Source organism: Pongo abelii, chromosome 8, assembly GCF_028885655.2.
Source record: "Pongo abelii isolate AG06213 chromosome 8, NHGRI_mPonAbe1-v2.0_pri, whole genome shotgun sequence".
NCBI lineage: Eukaryota > Metazoa > Chordata > Mammalia > Primates > Hominidae > Pongo > Pongo abelii.
In genome coordinates, this window is record NC_071993.2 from 93,356,115 (window position 1) to 93,378,943 (window position 22,829).

Sequence of the window (22,829 nt, forward strand, 5' to 3'; positions counted from 1 at the left end):
TTCAGCCTACTACCTTTGGGAAAGGGTTGTGGGGTGGGGGTGGGGTTTCCGATTTTAGCACCCGAGGCTTTGCTACTCTTCGCCTGCTCCAGATAGTTACTTCCTTTCTGCCCCTTCCAAACTCTGATCGGGGAACTGTTTTAGGGCAAAGGCCAACAACGGATTTGGGCCCTAGCAGGCCACTCAGCTTCCCTATGAGCCCTCCGCCTTGAGCTGGTGCCTGGGAATAGTTCTCGGATGGGCCTTGCTTCTTCCATTTGCTGAATTTGGCGGGGAGAGGGTGGGGGTTAAAAATCATTCCCCAGCTCCAAAAATTTCATCTTGAAACTGAATCATACCTTTAAAAATATTACTTTCCTCACAACCAAGCTGTTAGGAATGTATCTTTCCACTTGAATGGCCAGGAAGACATCCTGACACAAACTTTGAAGAAGAGGGAAAATCGTGAAGGAGCGAGGGAGACCACGCGGGCTGCAGTGAATTGTACACTATACTGCAGTCACCCCCACCTCTACCCACTCCCACCCTCATCCCTGCCCACTCAATATTCCCCAAAATGATCACAATTAGGTAACTTCCTTTCTATCCATGTGTTACTCTCCCATCATAGGAACACATGTTTAGAATCCCCAAATATCTGCCTAATACGTACCTAAATTCCTCATATTTGCTTAAGACATTACCAACTCATCCAATTTTATAGCATCTTTATTGGCAGACTTTTGATTACTATTCTTGGGCACTCAATATTATAATCCTCAATGCTCTATTTGGTTATTCCTTAACACTAAAACAAAGTGGATAGAAAATAAAACTGAATTGCAATGCAATTCTAAACTTAGCAAAGAATAGTATCAAAATAACTTGCACACTGTTGCTTTTGAATACACAACTTTTTGTATTTAAGCTAGAGACAGAGGAAGGGAGGAAAGGAGGGAGGGAGGTCAAGGTATGTTAACAAGCTTGTTCATTTAAAGTGTACTTATTTGTAATTAGAGGACTAAATGACAAAATATATACAGTCCTAAATATTCTTTTATGTAGATTATGATCTAATGATTATCTTCATGCAGATTACACAAGACACTTCATTTTTCTGCTTTCCAACACAGACTTTCAGAAGTGCATTTATTTCTAAATGTGATATATAAAATGGATCATTCTCAAAACATTTTCTTTTGCAATGAAGAAATGAGCAACTTACAAATATTGAAAATAATAAATAATAGCTCTGAATTATTGTTAATTAAAAGTAAACCAAGCAGAAGTACTGTGACTTTGTATAACTCACTGTATTCTAAAAAAGCTTCCATGAAAATTTCCTTCTTCTGGGAAAAAGGCCAAATTCTTATTTAACCTGTGGGAATTCTTTATTTCCATGGGAAAATGTTTAATACAAAATGACTTTTTCCTATAGATCTATTATTGGGGTTCATGAAGCCATGAGTTTATGTCTAAAAATATATCAGATACAATGTATAGAGGACATAATTAGATAACTGCTAAGCTGGGTTCAGAATTTCAGGATTTTCTCTTTGTTTTTCTTTTCTTTCTTTTTCTTTTTCTTTTTCTTTTTATTTTTTTGAGACGGAGTTTTGCTCTGGTCACCCAGGCTGAAGTGCAGTGGCACAATCTCAGCTCACTGCAACCTCCGCCTCCTGGATTCAGGTGATTCTCCTGCCTCAGCCTCTGGAGTAGCTGGGACTACAGGCATCCGCCACCACACCGGCTAGTTTTTGTATTTTTAGTAGAGATGGGGTTCACCATGTTGGCCAGGATGTTCTCGATCTCTTGATCTCGTAATCTGCCCGCCTTGGCCTCCCAAAATGCTGGGATTACAGGCATGAGCCACCGTGCCCAGCCATCTCGTTCACTTTTAAAGTGAAAACAAATATTTTAAATAAGTTTTTCATTGATGTTTTAGAGTTTATTTAGGGTTTAAATGGGGTTACTTAATGTTTTTGAGCAGCACAAAGAGAGAAGGTTCTTCCTCATTTGTAGAAAGTCTGTCTACATGTACAAAGGAAAGTAAAAACTAAAACACTTTCCCCAAAAATAAAAAATAAGACTTCAACCAAAAATATTTAGGCATTTTGGAAAAAAGTGAGTTTTTTTACACTAAATTATGTAAATACTTTTCACTATTTAAGCTGGCATATCTACATGCAACTATAGGATGTATACACATTACAGTTTCATTTCAAATTCACATCTCATGATATAAAATCTTTTCCAGGATGAATCTGATATTGAGAGTCAGGAATCTGTTATAACAAACACAAAGAGAGTAAACAGCTGAAAAGACATGACTTTTACAATTGACTTTAAAAGGTGTTCAAGGAATAGAATATATTTAGTTATGTCAGGCTGTGTTTTTTTTTAAATTGATTTTCCCTTAAATGCTTTATAATTTCACATGCAAAATCCAGGATTCTAGCCTTTTCTCTTTCATTTTTAAAGTAAAAATAAATATTTCAAGTATGTTTTTCAATGATGCTTTTGACCAGCTGTTTAGATCTTGAGAGACCAGGTTTCCATCTCAACTTTTTGAGTGTTTCCAATATTTTCTTAAACATCTTCTGTGTTGTACTTAGTAAATGCTGGAAATGAACTTTATGTGAAAAACCAAAGTCCTGCAATTACGTCTTAACAGACAAATTATCTTTACTAAATGTCATGTAGTAAACTTAATTGGCTAAACTACAAGATCAAAGATCAGGCACAAGTCTACTTTCTGCTAATTAGGAAGTGTCTACCTCAGATTCCTTCAGGGATAGAGTAGACGAGAATGGCTTGATCTGAGCCCTGCCCCACTGCCTGTCTGAGATGAAGCTTTGACATTAGATGCTAACAGTTAGAACAATGCAATTTTGAAGGAACTGAATTCATACTCTAGAATTCCAGAATCAACTCACAACCTGCTTTTCAGCAGTCTTCCTTTTTCATAACTTTAATAGAAGCAAAGTTCTACTGGTAGCCAGACCAAACTGTGGCCTGTTGAACTCCAATACGCTCTTTAGTCTTGCACCCAACCCTCATAATTGAGAATAAAAACTGACATGCCTTCCTTAATGGACTCTCAGAATCATTTAATGAGCTATTCCAATAAAGTAGCTTTATTATAATACTGGCTATTCAAAAATAAATCTGTAGAATTTATCATCCTTCACTAAAAACATAATTAGCCCAAAAGAACTGTGCTAATTTTATCCACTTGTCCATTCCACTGACACTGTATTTCCTGAAAGAATCTTGAGTTTTGAAATTTTCTTCTGCCATTTCATGTGTATATCTTGAATGGGAAAAAATAAACAAACAAAAATATAGCTGAGCCTTTCAGGTGATAGAAGCTACCTCTTGCAGAAGATTGCTAAAAGTAACAAGTCCTCCTAAGAATCTAGATTTTAAAGCTACTATTACTGGCAGACATAACGGTCTGTTCTAAGTTGCTAATCATAATCAAGATCACAAAAAATTAACTAACTTCCTTGACTTCTTAATGCATGATAGGTATTGTTTATACAACCCTGTAAGTTGAATATTATTAATATTCTATTAATATTAGAGAAAATGGAGTCACAGAATCATTCACCTAATCAAAGGCAAAGACTGGCTTCATATCCAGACTAGGTGATGTAGAGCTGAAGCCCCTACCCCTCATTACTTTCTGCAGAACTTTTAAGTGTTGCTACTGTCCTATTCTGTATCCAGAGAGAGAAGAGTGTCCTTAACATCAACTTGCTTGACTTAGGGGTCGGGGAGGTGAAGAGGACAAATTTGAAAAATCCTGAAAGAGCAGCAACAAGGTTTTCAAAAAGTTCCTTTTCACAAAACTGTCCTGTCTTTATTTCAACAAGATTACATTCTGGCTCAGGGTAAGTAACTTGAACCCATTTGCCAGAGATTGTACTAATCCTAAAATTGCTTGAAATTGTCCTGTCTTTAAAACTAAAAGTTCTAAGTATCTTCCAGTCTCGGGCAAACCAGGAGAGTTGGTCACCCTATTTAATTCAAAATATCTGAGCCTCTCTAGTTTATAAATATTTTCAAATTTTGCTTTCCACATTACTGATAGAAAAGTAAAACCAAGGAAGATCTGTAATGATAATACCTATTATTTTAGGCACATTACAAACCCACTTATACATTACTTTGTGTGAATATGTTTTAAGAAAGCAATCATCCTATTGCAATGAATAATAATGCACAACCGGAATTGTCTTTGGACTATAAAGGGGGATGAGTCAGACAATAGAATTTTAATTATACTTTGATATATTAGACAATGATTCAAGGATCCCTTTTTGCTTTATTGTTTTTATAGAAACTGGAACTTACATTGAATCCCTATGAATTAAGTACAGGGATTCACGTGCCTGCTATTTTATTAATTCCTATAGAGCTAGTTTTATAATTGTGTTTAGTGGATAGATTTGGCCATAAGGAATATATATTTACATGGATATAAGTAAAAATTGAAATAGGCTGTTTTCAAGTTATACTATTTCAAATGGTAAGTTCTGCGTAGAAAAGAAAAAAATAATAAACCATTAATGATGAAAAACTTACTGCAGAGACTTGGAAAGTAGCAGCGTACTGTACCATAATTGCTAATGTACTTAGCATTTAATACTGAATTAGTGTCATGCTTAATATTAGGTGAAATGAATTTTTATAGTCCCCTTCTTAAGATGACGGGAAGTTATTATTGGGTCTCAGGCTAAACTAGTTCTCATGAAAACTCATGAACTATCTACCAAAATGAATATTTATTTGTACTCTTTAGTCAGATGCTCATTTCCAATAGCCAAAAGAAAAAAAATCAAGAAAAATATTAGTTTTTTGTATTTTGAAATAAGTGTAAAATTTTTAAATGCATAAAATAAAATTTAAAATGCTTTATTCACAAGACACCATTTTACTGCATTTGAAGCATAATGAATATGTACATGAGCATGCAACATACCGGTATGATAAATAAGTTAGAGTTGCTCAGTTCCATTTCAGTGATTCTTCTGGTATATCTTTTACTAAGGTAAATCATCAATATTTTCCACAAAATATTCTAAAGTACTTTTAAAAGTAATTTTGATTCTGAAAACAGATTTGATATCATGGGGCTTATAGAATAGCTCTCTAGTCCATGGTTTTTCCTTTTTGCTGTTGTTTTTATTTTAACTAGTATTTAGCAGTTGATATAACTTGGTCATTTTCTTCTTACAGGTTTTGTAACCAAAATTTAAAGTAAAGAAAACTGAAGTTTTGCTAGCAAACTCTTTAAAAATAGTAAGGTAAGAAAATACTAAAGATGTAAGAAAGACAATGAAATAGAAATTTGGGTGAATTGAATTTTTATTAGTAGGTAAAATGACTGCATTGGGCAAGAGAAAGATGTCAAGAAATTTATTTATATTGTGAGAATGTCAGTGATTCAAGTGAGAGGGGGCTTTGCAGGCAAAAAGACGTAGTAGGGAAATACATGGAGATCTCCACTCTCATTAACTTAATGGGCATGTAAATATCACCTAGCTTCAAATTAAGGAATCTTCAAATTGTGACTTTTCTATAATCATCATGAGATGGAAATCCAGAAATCCACTTTTCTAACGACAGGCAAATGAAGTAGTAGGCTAGTAAAGCAAATGGATATCATTCCAGGGCCAAGATATTGCCACATATTATTCTTGAAACAAGGATAGAAGCCCCAGGCTGGGGCCCAGGAGATGCATACATTCACTATGTATTTGTAACTGACTATAACATTATCATTCGTCTTGCCTAATGTAGGTTTTTAGAAAAGATTCAGTAATTCCTTCATGGTCTAGACTGGATTTTTAAAAATTCATTATTGAAAGCACAGGCATTTAATCTGGTAGGTAAAGAATACTTTAAATATTAGTAGTCCAGATTTAAACTTAAAAGACAAATGTGCAAACACCTATATAATGAAGAAGTTACCCAAAACAGCAATATCTAAAGTATCATATAGTTTCAATGCACCATATAAATAAATGTACAATAGGAACTTTCACACTTTTTTGATATTAGTGCAAAATAGTGTCTGTCTAGAGTCACTGTATTACATACAAACTTTTTACTCAAAGAGTTAATGTAGAGAGTCATGGAAAATTCATCTAATTTTTCCCCAGATTATAATACAGCCAAAATTCTAATCATCTAGTTTCTTTAGAAAATCGTCTATGTTGACTACAACTTTTAAGTGGAAAAAATGACAGGGAAATCTTCACAATGTTTATCTGTGGAATATTAAAAGCAATTGCTGCTGTTAGGAACATAGAGAACTTAGTGAAAATTGCTTACTTTCATTTTCCAGTTTCCACTGGTCAGACCCTCCATCAGAAAACAGCAAGTAATATTCTCTCAGCAGTCACAGAACTAAAACTTACCTAAGATAATAGTGTTTCCATGTTTGGTCTATTTTTTAGTTTACTTTATGTCACTCTCAAGGGCACACACAAATAACATATACATATGTATACATACATACAAACACACAAATACAGATAATTAAAGGAGTGACAGCAACATATGCCATGGTTTAACATCCCATCCTATCCCACCTCCCACAGAGACAAAAAGCAAATGTGTTAGCTATGATGTGAATGTCTCCCCCAAAGTTCATATGCTGGAAACTTCATCCCCAGTGCAACAAGATTGAGAGGTGGAATCTTTTAAGTGGTGATTCTTTCAAGAAAAGAAAAGTAGTCGTATAAAGACACATATTTTCTAGAAAATATTCAAAGTGACAGGAAGAAAACATAGTTATCATGGATCTTAAGCAGGCAAATAAGTTGTTCTAAGAGGAGTGTCAAAGAAAGCTCTGCTAGCAACCAGGCGACTCTAATGCAGAGCTTCCCTCAGAATGTGAACTAAAGAATGCTAGTTCCTTAAAATGGTAATAAATGTAATGAAAAAGGGTTTCATGGTCAAAAATGTTTGGGAGAGATTGAGAAAAATGTAAGAAAAGAGATTTCTTTCTGCATTAATATCAGGACTTTTAACTTTCCAGTATGTATTATGAATTTCTGAAATAAAATACAGTAAATACATAAAATATTACATACTGTATATACCATATAAATAAATGGTAAATATATACATTGTTTAACAATTAAACCTTCCTTCTTCTAATACTTTCAGTGTCGAACCTGAGTATTCATGGCATTTAATACTTTAAAAGTCAGTTAGACAATTTAATAGAAAGTACAAGCATTTTCTCCATTTGTGAAATTCCCTATTGCTAGCTACATACACAGCAATATCTGAGACAAGAACACACAGTTCTCGTCCCACAAACAGTACTGTCAACTACTCACATCTCCCCTTTCAAACCACAATTTGCCCAGCCTGTGGCCACAGCCAATGACATGACAGAAAACCATGAACATATAACAAATTTGGTGCCTACAGGAAGGATTAGCCTTGCCATTTGATCCATAATCACATTTCCTCCCTTTAAAATTAGACTGGGTCACAGGATTATTGCTTAGGTTGGGAAAATGTTCAAGGAAGGACTACAATGGGATCAAAATAGGTAGAGCATTTGATGAGTAATTAATTATCAAAGTGTTACAGTGATCCTTTAGTTCTTTAAGTTCTCCAAGCATTAAGCAATTACGTCTTAACATTTCATAGCTTCCAATGGGAATTCTCTTTTTGCCCGTGAAGACCTATTCCCAACCCCTTTCACTGCCTTCAAATCCTAGCCCTATCAGTGCCCCATTACTACCTCTCATCTCGAGTCGTTTATTCAATAAATCTATTCTTCAGTTCTTCCCTAAAAAAACTCTCTCTGATAATCCTTCAGAATCATCCCCATAATGTTTTCCCTTCTAAAAGCACTTTATCACAATGCATAATTATGTATTATGCATTCTAACCCTAACCCTAACGCTAACCCTAATATTTGCATAAATATTTGTTAAATAGATACATCTCCCATTAGACTGTAAACCATGAAAACAAAGAATTATGTCTATTTTGTTCATCAACACCTAGAACAGGAAGGCGCTCACTATACTGGCTAATTGCGTCGAATAAATAAAGGTAGGAGTAAATGCAGTCAACAATTGTTTATTTAATATGCAAAACACACCTCTCTGATGGAAAAGAATCAAAAGGGACAATTTTTCTGTTTATTGATGGTGTTGTGTAATATTTAATAAATCAAACATAACAGAGGCTTAGTTTAAGCCTTTGTGTATGTAACAAATCAAATATATCAGAGGCTTAACTTTAAAATGGGTTTTCTTCTATGGAAAAAAAAAATACAGACATCCCTATTTGAACAACATATTTGCCTGTTTAAGGCCCATGATAACTATGTTTTCTTCCTGTCACTCTGATTTTTTTTTCTAGGAAATAATGTGTCTTGATATCCAACTACTTTTTTCAACTCTCTCAATGCACTTTTAAATCACCATAATCTCACCTTCTTTCTTACTCTTAGGCTTATAATATGTTGTCTTCAAGGTACAGTGCTCTTTTATGTAACACTGGCAATGTCTACAGGATCAACAGTTTTGCAATTTCTTTTTTGTTTCCTCCACAGTTCCAGCTACTCTTTCAAAAGCTGACTGCTTTATTTGGAGTTGGCCTTCTTTACTAGTGCTTCTTAATACATACATCTTGTAGAAAACTATTCATACCATTTGATATTATTTCGAAAGCAGATGCTTTCAATTAAGATACTTAATAACTTCCGTGATTATTAACCAATGCTTGTGTACCTGATCATTTATAATTTGAAAGTTAAGATTCAAACAAAGTTCAAGAAGCAAATTTACATCCATCTGCAAAATTCCTTCACTAACTTAATTCTTAACATACATATACTTATTTCCCATCTCCTCTCCCTTGTTCTTGCTTTGCTTTCCCCACAGAATGTCAGAGTAGGCCTTAGATATAAAATCATAAGCTTAACATCACAATCAATTGAATGTGAAAGTGCTAACCTTTGGGAATTAGCAATAATTATAAAGTCACAATGCTATGTTAAATAGTTGTTCAATTAAATCAAAAGACAGGAATATATGGTTTGTTAATGCAAAAAAGAATATTTCTGAGGTAGATGTTTTCTGTAATTTTAAAAAGTCAGAAAGAATACTTCGTAAGCTCTTCAAATTTATTAGACTTGAATATAGGTCTTGAAAAAAGTAATTGTTGTCAACCTTAAAAAAACCTAAAGACAAGCCGTTCCTATGAGAAAATAAAACAAATCCTTATCTATTAAAGAGTCAAATTTGAAGATAAAAAGTCAAAGCCTTGCATACATATATCCCAAAAATCTTTATAAATTAAGCTTTTAACTGCAATGTTATAATGCTGCTTCAGTGTCTAAATAGATATCTAAGTTTCTGATTCGTAACTGTGTGAAACTTCTAGATCTTCAACAAAACCTTAGCATTAATAACCATGTAAATATAAAAACCCTCTTGGCACTGCATCATTTATCTTTAGTGGTTTTAATTATATTTTTCCTCTCACAAACCAGGAGTCTCATGATGCAGTCATCAATATACCTAATCCTTTTGGAAGCACCATTTCCCAAGAGGAAAAACATATATAATTAAAATTAATAAAGCTCCACAACACAAAAATGTCATGTTGATATGTATATGCCTTTCTATATGTAGAAAATATATTCTTTATTCAGTTAAAAATAATATTTTTAGCAAATAGTTTCTGATTGAGATTTAAATCTTTCATTTTTTAAAAGTACAAGGTAAAGCAAAGCATCACATGACAGAGAAATTTGTACTCTTTCTTTACATGACTCATTTTATTTTAAATACACTTCCATAAATAGTGTACAGCTTCAACAAACAGTACATTCTTCAAATTTATCTCTCAGCCATTAAATACTAATTTCTAATGACTAAAATACAGAACTAAAGGTACAATTGCACCCTCTACTGTCCAAATGTCCTACTCCATATTAAGCACCATGCTGTGTATCTTTAACACAATCATTATAAAAGTAACAGGTAAATAACATTGGTTGCCTTTTGACATTAATTAGCAGATCCTCAAAAAATTAAGCTCTAATTGTAAAATTTCCATAGTGATGCAAATGGAAGTTTGCCACTTTTATAGTTACTTGTAATAACCTAATTTAGAAAATGACTCTTATTAACATACAGTCATGCATCATGTAATAACTTTTCTGTCAATGACAGACTGCATATACAACAGTGGTCTTGTAAGATTATAATGAAGCTGCTATACATAGTTGTACCTTTTTGTATCTTTTATACCATATTTTTACGGTACCTTTTCTATGTTTAGATATGTTTAGATAGACAAATACCATCATGTTACAATTGCCTACAGTATTCAGTACAGTCACATGCTATATAGCTTTGTAGCTTGGGAGCAATAGGCTATATCATATAGGCTAGGTGTGTAATAGGCTATATACCATCTAGGATTGTGTAAATACACTTTTTGATGTTTGCACAATGATTAAATTGCCTAAAGGCACATTTCTTAGCATGTATCCCTGTTGTTAAATGATGCAGTTGTACTTGAGTGAAGTATTCTATTAACTTACTGATAATGAATGGCACTATTAATCACCTTTTCAACATACCCATAACAAGGAAAAATAGGAAATCATTCAAGCAAACAATTGGCATATTTTTCTAATAATGTATAAAGTTTGCCAAATTTTGTTTCAAGTTAAAAATCAGAAAAACATAATGCTTCTCTAAAACTGTGCTTCAAAGATTTTAAGAAAAATTTTGAGTTGACTGTCAAAATCTGAAATACCACTATGAGCTAAAATTAATAGCTTATTTGTATTTTTTTAAACCTATCTTTATTGTTTCAATAGAGACTGTTGGGCTGGGCATGGTGGCTCACGCCTGTAATCCCAGCACTTTGGGAGGCTGAGGCGGGTGGATCGCCTGAGGTCTGGAGTTTGAAACCAACCTGACCAACATGGAGAAACCCTGTCTCTACTAAAAATAAAAAATCAGCTGGATGTGGTGGCGCATGCCTGTAATTCCAGCTACTCAGGAGGCTGAGGCAGGAGAATCACTTGAACCCAGGAGCAGGAGGTTGCGGTGAGCCGAGATCACACCATTGCACTTCAGCCTGGGAAACAAGAGCAAAACTCCATCTCAAAAAAATAGAAAAGAAAAAAAGATACTGTTTTGAATTCAAAATAAATTACTATTCAAGAGATTCTCTTATCAATTTCTTCTTCTGGTGATGGAAGATTCGTTTACTGATAATCAACCCTCCCACCTATAATAATTAGAGAAGCCGAATCAAAAATATAAAACAAGGCATTGGAAAACTCCCAAGCAGCAAGGAATTGAGGGTCCAATATCCCAGAGAAAAGTGAAGTCCGTCCAGAGATGTCAGCCCAACATTCAAGGTTTTTCTGAGGGATTCACCAGTTACAAAATACTTCTAAGAAAATAAGTAAGTAAGCATAAATTAGAAGCTGAGAGGCTAAGAAGTTGAGTGAAGCTTCTAAAGTCTAAAGTGGCTGGAGGGAAAAAAAACTGGAATCAGGCCCAACCAGTTGAATTCCAGAGAGGCTAAACTTTAACTGCTAATAACCATGTACTCTATAAGACTGAAACCCTGTTTTATATCTGTTCAATCTATAATTGGATTGGGTGATCTGATCCTAGTCTTCCTGCCCATCAGGAGCAAAAGTAAATCCTCCATGAAGGAAGACCACATAATCCAGAGTATCATACTCTCTCTACAATTTTTCACACCTATGTTGGGATTCAATAAAAAACAATTAGGTATAACAAGGCAACACCCCATAACCTAAAACTGAGAAAACAGTAGAAGCCACGCAACACAAGGAGACCCATGGGAGATTGTGATATTGGAATTATCAGAAATGGACTTTAAAATAATTATGACAATTTTATGTTTCAGAAATGTGATAAAAATGTTGGTAATTTTAGCAGAAAACTGGAAATTACAAAGAACTTTTTGAAAATGAAATTTTAGATTAAAAAAAAGCAGTAACTGAAATTTAATAACTCTATATAGTCAATTTTCATAACAGAAGACAGAATTAGTAAACTGGAAGATAAGTCCAAATAAAATAGCTACATTAAATAAAGAAAAGGAATTTTAAAACATAGGAAGAAGGACATGAGATGTGGAGTTATGGGAGAAGTTCTAACCTCTATATAATTGGAGTCTCAAAAGGACAGAAAATAGAGAATATAGCAAAAGCAGTATTTGAAGAAATAATCACTATGAATTTTCCAAAACTGATAAAAACTATCATGCCACAGATTTCAAGAGGCACTGTAAATGACTAGCACAATAAATATAAAAGACACTGATATGGTTTGGCTGAGTCCCCACCCAAATCTCATTTTGAATTGTAGCTCCCATAATTCCCAAATGTTGTGAGAGGAACCCGGCAGGAGGTAATTGACTCATGGGGGTGGGTTTTTCCTGTGCTATTCTCATCATACTGAATAAGTCTCACAAGATCTGATGGTTTTAGAAAGAGGAGTTCCCCTGCACATGCTCTCTTGCCTGCTGCCATGTAAGACGTCCCTTTGCTCTTCCTTTGTCTTCCACCATGACTGTGAGGCCTCTCCACCCATGTGGAACTGTGAGTCCATTAAACCTCTTTCCTTTATAAATTACCCAGTCTCAGGTATGTCTTTATTAGCAGCATGAGAACAGACTAATACAGACACACACACACACACACACACACACACACCCCTAGGTATAACACAGTAAAACTGTTACAATGAAAAACAGAAAACTCCTAAGAGCAGACAGACAAAAATATCTGCAACCTTCAAAGGAACAATAAGATAACAGCTTTTCAATTGAAGCAGTGAAAGCCATAAGACAATAGAATGGTAGCCTCAAAAGGCTGAAAAAAAATCTGACAACCAAGAATTCTACACTTGACAAAAATATCCTTTGAAAATAAAGGTAAATAGGTATACTTTCAGAGAAACAAAAACTAGAGACTTTTTTACCTACAGATCACACTAAAGGAGATAATAAAAGGTATTCTTCAGACAAAAAGAAAATGAATCCACATGAAAGCACAAAGATTTACAGAAAATATAAGTATCATAGAAAGGACAAATATGAGGGTAAATGTATATAAATTATTACTATATAAAAGAATAACATCTAACAACAATAATATAAAAGAGAGTAAGCGGCTAATAGAGTTGAATGTTGTTAGGTCATTTCACTGTCTGAGTATTAATAAATGTAATGACTTACCTCTAATTTTACTAATGTCAGGATGTATTACATGTTGTACTCTCTAGAGTAACCACTTAAAGAAGCACAACTTGTATAAATAACAAATTGATGGAGGGATAACTGAAATATTAAAAACAATAGATTCATTAAAGTAGAGGCAAAAAAGGAAAGAAAAATTAACATAGAACAAAAATCACAAATAGAAAACAAACAGTACAATGATAGATCAAAGATTTGATCAATGACAGATCAAAATGTATTAGTAAATAAATTAAACAGATTACTCCAGTTACTAAACAAAGACTATCTGACTGAATAAAACAAAAACTATATATATTTTACAAGAGACAATTATTATATAAGGAAACACAAAGGCTTATAGTAAAAATGGTAAATATAATCCAAACACAAACCAAAAGAAAGCTGATATAGCTCTACTACAATAACAAACAAGTAAGAACATCAGTGTTACTAGTAAAAAGGGATATCTCTTAATAATAAAATGATTAATTTATCTGAAAGTAATTATAATTCTAAATTTATATGCACTAAATAACAGCCTTCACATTGGCAAAGGTAAAAATTCATAATGCTAAGAGGAGATAGAGACAAATCTAATATCTTATTAGATTTTGACTCATCTCTTAGAATAAGTGATAGACCTAGCAGGCAGAAATATAATCAGGCTATAAAAGATAGAAACAATATACTTAACAAATGTGAGTTAATTACACTACATAGAACACCTCATCTCAAAATTGCAAAACACATAATTTTCTAGTGCATAGGGATATTTATTAAAATTGACTGTATGCTGACCATAAAACAAGTCTCAACAAACGTCAGAAGATTAAAATCATGGTGTCTTGCTGCAGAAGAATTAAACTGGAAATGAACAAAAATTAACTCAATAATTATGAAAAAGTATTTAATAAAATGCAAAATGCATTTATAATTTTAAAATAATTTTGAAAATTTTGAAATAAGCCAGGTGTGGTGGCTCATGTGCATAATCTCAGTACTTTGGGAGGCTGAGGCAGGAGGATCACTTGAGCCCAGGAGTTTGAGGCTGCAGAGAGCTATGATTGCACCAGTACACTGGAGCCTAGATGACAGTGCAAGATTCTGCCTCTAAAAAAATAAATGAATGAATGAATGAATGAATAAATAAAGAATTTAAATGTAAAGAGTACTTATCTGATAAAATGTACACACACACATGCACACAAAATCTACCAAAAATCTCATAATTAATGGTGAATTATTAAAAGAATTCTTTATGATACCACAAAAAGAAATAGATGTCCATAATCACCACATTCATTCAACATTATAATTGAGGTCTGACCACTGAAATAAGGCAAGAACACTAAGTAAAATGCATAAAAATTAGAAAATATTGCATAATTATTGACATAGACCTACATATAAACTATTAAAATAAGTAAATTTGAGGTCATCATACAGAAATTTTATGTTAAAGGTTAAAAATGTATTTCTATACCAGTAACAAACAAACAAACATTTGTGGCATAAGGATAAACAAATGGTTCAATAGATTACAATGGAGAGCTCTGAAATAAACCTACATATATATGCTACTTCATATACAACAAATGTGACACTACACAAATATAGTCGTTTAAATAGATAGTACTGCATCAACTAAATACCCATACATCAAGTAAATGAATCTTGTGCCCCTTTTCACGCGATATACAATAATTCTATTTCAAAAGAATTGTAGCTCTAAATGTGAGAGATAAGATAAGCTTCTAAAAGAAAACATAGGGGATAGGAAAGAGTATTCATTCATTAACTTAGAGTAGTAATAATGTCATAAACAAGAAAGAGAAAGCACTCACTCTAAGGAGAAAAGCTGATAAAATGAACCACATTAAAATTAGAAAATCTGTTTGACCAAAAGACATCAAAGTAGATGCATATCATTATTCATTTGTGCAAACCTAGAGAACCAAGAATGAACCCTTGTTCAAACTATGAATTTGGGGTGATAATGATGTACCAATGAAGGTTCATTGATTGTAACAAATGTACTACTCTGATAGCGGGGAAGGTTATGAATACTGGGTACTGGGGTAGGAGATATATGGGAAATCTCTGTACCTTTTGCTCAATTTTGCTGTGAGGCTAAAACCTAAAAAATTAAGTCTATTTTGCTTTTAACATTTTTCACTCAAAAAATTAAGTCTGTTTGTAAAAAGAAAAAAGGCATAATTAATACAGTCAAATGGCAAACTACAAAGTAGGGAAAGATATTTATAATATATGTTTAATTGGCAAAAAGGTTAAGTCGGATGCTATCTTGAATTCCTAAAACTCATAAGTCAAGACAAACAACCCCATAGAGAAATGGGCAAAATATTTGAACAGGCATTTCATGAAAGAAGGTATCCAAATAACCAAGAAACATGAAAAATTGTTCATTTCATTAGTCATCAGGGAAATGTAAATTAAAACTGCAATCTTACACATCTACCCAAATGGCTAAAATTGAAAAGAATTCACAGCAATCCTTAGTTTGTGGAACAATACGAACTTTCATCCACTGTTAGTGGGAGTATAAATTGTTATGGCCACTTGGGAAAATTTAGGTGGCAACGTCTACCTAAACTAATTATATGGCTATCCCATAATCTAGAAAGTCCAATCCTAAGGATATCTCCGAGAGAAATACATATCTATTATCACCAAATAATGTGTGCAAGAATATCTGTAGCAGCATTATTCATAATATTCCAAACTGGCAATAGCACAAATGTCCATCAACATTAGAATAGATAAATATATATTAATCCAATTGAATATAAAAACAGTAAAAGTAAGTGAACATTGCTACAAGCAACACCACCAATAAAACTCAAAACAATACTCAGCAAAATACACCAGACATAAATGAATATATATCACATGGGCAAAAAATTAATGGTGAAGATAATAGTTATCTTTGAGGAAAAAAGTGGGTCTGGTGATTGGGAAATGGGATGAGGAAGGCTTTTGGGGATCTGGGAAAGTTCTGTTTCTTAATCTGAGTGCTGATTATACTGGTGTAAGGATAACTCATTGAAAACTTATGAATTAAGTACTTTTATTTATGTGTGTTGCAATGTATTACAGAAGCATAAAACAAAAGCCATAATGATTTTACTAAGAATAACTGGCAAGGAATTACTGCATATCATTTTAGATATCTACAAGGTGCAAAGACTCCATGTCCAATCCATCATCAAACATTTATATTACAAAATCAACAATCAACTGTTAGATTTTGGAAAATAAAAAGTTAATTAGATATATATCCTGACCTCAAAATGTCAGGTATAGAATTATCTACATAAAACTGACTTGGACCATCATATGTATGTGTGTGTATATGTGTGTACACACACATAATGTGTACATACACACAATATATATGTGTGCATACGCACATAATGTTTACATTCCAGATCTCAAAAATATCTTGATTTACTATATCTTAGATATTTCAATAAAAGAACTTACTAAATGTGTATATAACTCAGGTATGATTTTCATGTATATACATTCAAGAAATCGGAAAAGAAGCTTTTAGTAGAAATATGTCTTAAGAAGTGGGATATAACGGAAAAGGCTCCATTTGATCTCAGTTCAAAAGAACACAGTAGGATGTGAATAGGTGGAGGAAGAAAAGGAAGATTTTTGAGATGGGGTAGGAAGAGCATAAGGAAAGGTACAATGTAGGGAAAGCAGACATGGGGTCAGGGGTTCATTTTGTTGGAAGAGAGCGGAAAGGTGAGCGGGTGAAAGGCAGGTACGAGGCAGACAAGGACCAGACTGAAGAGGATCTTGGAATGTCAAACTGACAAATGTAGACTACATTAACTTGGTAATGGAAAGGTAGCTACAGTTTCAGCAAAGTGTCATGATCAGAGCTGTGTTTCAGGAAAACTATTCCAACAGCATGATGTCAAATGAATTGGATACTGAAAAGCCTAGGGTTAAGGAGACAGGTTAGGAAGCTGCTGCCATACTAAAGGTCTAATCAAGATATGAAACTAGGAATGGAAGGAAAGACATGGCCAAAGATAACTGCTGAAAACATAATTTCCTTAATATTAGCATTAATTGCTCTTATAATAAACAAGTATTCCCAAGTAGTCATTTTGTAAACTGCTGCACGTTTAACAGTAAAGGGAGATTAAGCTCATGTGTAACCAGGTACAACTTTTTAAGTTAACTCTTTTATTGAGAATCTTTTCTGAGCATATCCAGTCTTTACAGAGCTAAGGCTCCTGTTCCTGAAGATGCCTTCCCTGAAACCCAGCTAAACACAAATAACATATCTAGTACTACTCGGAGAATAAGTGAAAATTATTGAAGGGCTATTGAGTGGGCACCCTTATATATAACCTCACTCCATCTTAAGAGTGCCTTCATCACAACTGCTGCCCCTTCATGCCTGTCTAGGGTCTAGGCTCATCTCAGAGGCCAAGGCTCCAGATATTTCCTTTTGTTCCCCCAGTAATCTATGCTAAACTAGTGAACTTATGGGTTTTCATTATCTGATGCTTGACTTGATGGGCTCAGTCTTCCCTTCCCACCACTTTTTGAGGAGAGGACTTTAGCTGGACCAATAGTCTGTCCGTAAGTGTTGTAGAATCAAGAAGAAAGAAAAGGAGGAAAGGAACAGGAGACACAGGGGCTTAGAATAATGGTGGGATTTTTACTAAGATATGGGATGGAGAGAAAGGAGAGCAGCTGTCGCATGGGGTTGGAAGAAGAAAATGGGATTTGTAAGTATCCTCCTTTTGGGACATTTTAAAAATCCAAACAAATTTGGTGTTTTGTTTGTTTGTTTTTGTTTTGTTTTTTTTTGAGACGGAGTCTCGCTCAGTCACCCAGTCTGGACTGCAGTGGCACGATCTCCCTTCACTGCAAGCTCCGCCCCTGGGTTTATGCCATTCCCCTGCCTCAGCCTCCCGAGTAGCTGGGACTACAGGCGACAACCACCACTCCCAGCTATTTTTTTTTTTTTTTTGGTAGAGACAGGGTTTCACCATGTTCACCAGGATGGTCTCGATCTCCTGACAAACAAAATTATTTTTAATGAACATTTGGTTATTGACCTGTCTATTTGACCCTGCACTGAGAGACTGGACCATATAGATTCTGGCTTTATAAGACTACAGTGAATAAAATAATCTAAAGAACCTACAATGGTACATGAAGGGAATTAAGATTTTTTTTTTTTTTAATGAGGGGGCAGGAATTTTTGTTGAATTTCAAGTCAATCTGTTGGAGGCATCAACCACTCCAATTCCTCTAACTCTGATTCTGCATGGCAATTTGGGCAGGAACAATAGACATTAAGGCCTCAAGGAGGAGCAAACCAATCCCTGCCATTGAACACTGATGAAGCTTCACATGGCAGCACATCCACTGGGGTACTGAATACCACTTCTGAGATCCTTCTAAATCAGACAAAGGAGCCAATAAAGCATCCTACTCATGCAGCTCTTGGGAATTGTGTGCATTATACTCACCAAACCTGGAATATGGTCAGGGATACAGGGGAAATTAAGTGAAGGGGATCATGAATAATAATTAGTAATAGAATTAATCATTATATAATAGTATTTGGCATTTACTGAGCTCTTATTATTATAGCGCCTTATACATATGAGTGTGAAGATTGTGCTAAGTGCTTTTCATAGACGATGAGAAGCCTCACAAATGTATGAGGTGGGCATTTTTGTTATTATCCTAATTTTAAATGTGAGAAAACTGAAAATGATTTAACATTGAAGTAACTTGTCCAAGGTCATATGATCATACAGCTTGTGGGCTTCAGACTCAGAAATTTCTGACTCCAGAGCTACAGAATTTATAACTATCATATCATGATCCAACAATTATAATGATGATGATAATGAAAGGTTCACTAAAATCTGTTCTATGCACACCTAGATATGCCTATCACCAAAATTCTTGCTTTGGCAATCTGTCACACCATTGTCTTCTCAGGATTTGACCCCCCTAAGTTTATAATAACAATTACCATAATGTGGACTTGGCTCCATTCTTAAGGGCATGAAAGGCTTCCTCTAGAATTCTGGAACTAACTCTATTGGAATAGGGCATCTACTTCATGACCCATATCAACTAATTAAGCTGATTATATAACTATGCAGCATCAACCTCCCTGGTAACATTTAATTTTCAGTCAAAATAAGTGTTGAACCTTTAAAAAGTTTAAACAAATTAAATCATTTTAAGGAGCTTATTTTATACTTTATTCTTTCATTTGCTAGTTTTGTAACTCTCTTGATGCCTTCTATGTAATTGCATTTTAAAAACAGAATTGGAACACGTTCCTCAGAGCTAGAAGTCTCCATGGACTTTTTTTTTTCTATGAAAAATTTGTGGGGAAATAAATGCGTATGTATGTGTGGTTTAGTTCAAGATGAGGTTTAATTTAAGATGAGAAAGTTTCTCATAACTAGAACTTATTATCAAAAGTTATAGCTCAAAGGGGCACAAGAAGGTATTGCCAATTAGAAAAAAAAGGAAACATTTTAATGTAAAGACTGGTTTCACATATAGTCTTCTAATAAAAAGTGTTTATATTTAGTTACATCATTTTTACTGTACTTAGCTTTGAAAACTGTAAGTTGGACTCAACATAAAACAGAGTACACTAGAGAAGCAGTTATAAATAACTTCATTTCACAAAGAGGTTGAGAAGAGTCAGCTGCCAATATAAAAACCCACAAACCACCAACTTTTCCAAACTTCAGTTCCACGATGTCTCAATATATTCAAAAGTTAAAAAAAAAAAAACCATAACTACTGAGCACTCACTATAAGGCTGTGTGGTCAAGCAGTTATGAAGTTTAAACTACTTATGTTTAATCTTTTCGATAAATTGCTCAGATTTTAAATCCAAAGTTTTATTGTTTTCCTTTTTAAAAATAAAGATGTCACTTGTGAAGGTTAAAGTCTAGTTCCCATGTTACTAAAGGAAAAGAAAGCTTATCCATAATCAAATTGGCAATTACTAGGTGGGGATTTACCATGGCGATGATGGATGTGTACCTCTGAGGACAGGAATGGCCCAGGATACCACAGAAATGTCATTCCCAGTGATGAACACCATTAAAAAGGGCCAACCATACAGATCCCATGTGCCCCCAAGTTGCCAAGATAAAAATACAATTTCAAAAACTCTGTCTTGTAGCCAGATTACGTGGCACCAAGGTTTTCTTTGGAGAGTATATCTCCACACCTCTACTATTATATGGGAACAGTAATTAGTGCTTAGAATTATGAGGTGGCAGTGGAAAATGGTTTTTTTTTTTTTAGTTTTTATGTATTTATTTTTTTGAGACAGAGTCTTGCGCTATCGCTCAGACTGGAGTGCAATGGTGCGATCTTGGCTCACTGCAACCTCCACCTTCAGGGTTCAAGCAATTCTCCTGCCTCAGCATCCCGAGTAGCTGGGATTACAGGCACATGCCACCATGCCTGGTTGATTTTCGTATTTTTAGTAGAGACGGGGTTTCATCATGTTGGCCAGGCTGGTCTCGAAATCCTGTCCCCTGGTGATCAACCCACTTTGACCTCTCAAAGTGCTGAGATTACAGGCATGAGCCACAGCACCTGGCCATGACTTTTTAAAATCTACATTTTAATATTTGAGTATCATCTACTAGTTATTACAAAAAATCACTATGCACTGTCAATCTGATGGCCTTTATCAGACCCTTTACACAGAAAAATGCTTTATCTAACCCATGACAGGCAAAATGCGAAAAACTACATGGAAAGTTAGCTGGTTTGGTGATAAATCTCTTCTCACAGGGCAAAGCCTCTACATTGAACATAGAAATATTATTGATGAAGCATTCAATGATAAAACTAATTTCAGATTAATAAGTGATCTCTACCAGTCATGTATTCTCTACTATTGGGGTGGTTATTAATTCTTTACACGAAACAAAGTTGTGTTTACTAAACTGAATCCAATGTGGAGTATGGAGTAAGGGCTAAATCTAGTTAAAAATAAAACAAAGGGATATATTTGCATTCTAAATAATTTTTCCACAGTCAGTATTTTATTTGGGCAACTTTCTTCTTAAAGCTTCTGAGTAATGAAAATGGCAAAAAAGAATTTGTGCACATCTGTTTATGTATTCAAAAAAAGAATATTCAAACTGGGCATTGGTCCATGGGAAAGCCTGCACAACATAATCCAGTCCACCAAACACACTCCTCATTTATTAATAAGAAAATTCCAGGTTAAATTCTTGCCAAGAGATGTTTTTTTTTTTCAAAAATTATCTTTGGCCATATTTTATATTTGATTTACTCCCTTTGGTGCATAAAAGAAATAAAAGGCCTACAGTCCAGTACTAGTGGTTGGAATTTGAACTCTGGTAAAAGAAATATAAATCTATTCACTGAAATCATTTTTGAGAAACAATAAAATTTCACAAAATGTGCTTATTGTCTTTTATTTTTATTGTACTATAAAATTCATATGCATTTTGCTGTAAACCATTTTCAAAATATATTTTAAATAAGCATAATTCGGTAGGTCCTTTATCTTTTTTCTGTTACCAATAATAGTGACTTGTATTTTAAGTATCAATTTTTATTTATCAAAGTATTTTAATATCACTTAATCTACCCACATGTGTTAGTTAGGGTTAATACTTACTTGTGGTATTATCATCCTGAACCGATTTTTCTCAAGCCTTAGGAATGTGCTAATTTGAAGGCTTATATACAGAAGTGCAACTTTGCAATGCGAGTTAAGTGGTTTGTTCTTCATGTAAGATGTCGCTAGGTGATAGCAGGCCAATGTATTATGGGGAATTATCAAGGAAGTAGATTCTTAGCTTATTTAGGTTTATTTATGGACAGTAAACATTAAAGCCTAATAAAACCATGAACAATATTTTTAAGTAAAGGCCAGTTATAGCTAAACCTGAATGTACATATGTGTTAACAGATATGCTGAAGTCCTGGGATCATGTAGGAATTACTTTGGAGAAGTCAGAGAAAAAAGGTTTTTGAATGACGAAAATAAGTATGATTGGCAAATAGGAAAGAAGGGAGTACATTTTATTGATAAATGAAGTAATGGGTCAACTGATCTTCAACAAGGGTGCCAAGAATAATAAACGGGAAAAGGATAGTCACTTCAATAAATGCTATTGGGAAAACTGAATATTAACATGCAAATGAATAAAATTGGACCTTTATCTCACATCATACGAAAAATCAACTCAAAATGGATTAAAGGCTTAAATGTAAAACATGAAGTGATAAAACTCTTAGAAGAAAGCATAGGGGAAAATCTTAACACTGGCCTTGGCAATGATTCCTTGGATGTGATATTAAAAGCACAGGCAACAAAAACAAAAACAGACAAGCAAGATTCTATCAAACTGAATACCTTCTGTACAGCATAGAAAACAATCAACAGAATAAAAAGGCAACCTACATAACAGGAGAAAATACTTGCAAACCATTTATCTGATGAGGTGTTCATATCCAAAATATATAAGCAAATCTCATGA

The 22,829-nt window shown here is 34.0% G+C and overlaps 1 protein-coding gene across 1 annotated transcript in view; it reads right to left on the minus strand.

Moving 5' to 3' along the window:
• The window catches only part of PRKG1 (protein kinase cGMP-dependent 1), a 1,319,235-nt gene that overhangs the window by 1,232,525 nt on the left and 63,881 nt on the right, over positions 1–22,829 (minus strand). The window lies entirely within an intron of this gene.